Source organism: Cyprinodon tularosa, unplaced genomic scaffold (genome assembly GCF_016077235.1).
Source record: "Cyprinodon tularosa strain WSP-4 unplaced genomic scaffold, ASM1607723v1 ctg433, whole genome shotgun sequence".
In the NCBI taxonomy this organism is placed as follows: domain Eukaryota; kingdom Metazoa; phylum Chordata; class Actinopteri; order Cyprinodontiformes; family Cyprinodontidae; genus Cyprinodon; species Cyprinodon tularosa.
In genome coordinates, this window is record NW_024039156.1 from 669,503 (window position 1) to 671,183 (window position 1,681).

The following is a 1,681-nucleotide window of genomic DNA, read 5'->3' on the forward strand; positions in this document are numbered from 1 at the left end:
AGATCCAATTTTGCGTGCAGTAATTTGCGCTCGCAAACTGGAATTTTGCGCTAGGGGCTGAACCATGGTTTGCGGGTGATTTAACAAGAGCGATTGCGTAACTGGGGGCAGGTGCAAAACTGTTGGAGACGCCCTATTTAAATGATGGTTTTGCGCGTTTTGTGGTTTGCGGCAAAGTAGTTTGTTGTTTGTGCAAACTAGTGCATTAAGAAATTTTAATCTTACAGTGACACCCCCACCCCTTCCAAAAATAAAAAATATATATATACACACTTTGGCAACCTTTATTCCCTAAGGTGGTATGTGGCTGAATTTCTACTTCACTGCAGTAAAAAAAAAAACGCATCCCCGCAGCATTGGCATGTTGCTCCACAGGCGCAGGGTGTCGGGGTTCTCCGGTAGGGCGCCCGGGCGACATGGCATTTAAAACGTCGGACAGCACTTCTGAAAAACGAGATTGGGAGATCCCAGATGCAAAAAAGTGCAACGTTGCAAGGAGTTTTGTGATATCTGCATGCGTGGGTCCTCCTTGTGGCTGGCTCCAAATCCATTCGGAGTTCCCCCAACAGCTCCAAAATGTCAATGCTGGATAAACGATATGCTTTGATGATCGTTTCCTCGTTCATTCCAAAAATATTCACACGGAGTGAAAAAATGCGTTCTCTGCGTCTCCTTGCTTCATTTCGATGTCTCCTTCTTGCGACAATAACCGCTGCCATGTGTGCGCAATTACGCATACAGACCATTTGCACCTTCTTTTGAAACGTGTTAAATATAGAGTCAGATACCGTTAGCAAAATTGCTTTCAGGTTTAATAAATCACTTTGCGAGTGCTAAATTAATATATTTACATGTTCTCCTCCCACAAGACGCACTTTTGCGTGTAAACGCCCCATATTGCATATTCATTGCAGAAAAAGTACTAAATGGATAAGAGGCGCTATTTAGCACGTTTTAAAGACCGAATCCTTTTAGCACGCTGTTGATAGATCAGTTTGTACATTTTTTAGCGTGCGCAGTGAAATAGCTCACGTTTTTATACACGCAAACCTTTGATAGATCCGGCCCTATGTCACTAAAAAAGGTTTTTTACTTTACTATATTGTTTATGCTTTATACGGCTGGTGTGTTTAGAAACATGGTGGAAAAAAACATCATGCAATAGGGTTATTTTGATAAGTAGATGGATGTGACGTAATATACTGTAGGGTACTTCTAAGAAAATAATCTATTGGAGGCTGAGGGAGACGCTAAAGATAACAGCCAGAGGTACAATGGAGGGACTTGAGGGAACAATAAATCATACACTAGAATAGAAAATTCAAAATCTAGAACTAAATCTGATTGGAAATTAGACTATGAAATTGAAGTTTGTAGGGGCTGGTAAAATGTACACTTTTCACCATTTCTGCTTTGTAATACAGTGGTGGCAGCAGGAGCAAGGAAGCTACAAGAAAAAAAAAGCTGAATACTATGTATTATATTGTTTCCACTTAGAAATAAGGTGAAAGGGTCTTTTAAACTATAGACAATTTTCCTTTGTTGCCAATAGGACAAAAATTGAAAAATGTTGAGGAAGCTGAGCACTTTTCAAGAAACTGTAAAGTATACAGTGTAACACTGTGGACATTGTGATACAAAGTGCTGTTATTGATTACATCCGGTTAACTGCTGGAGGAAG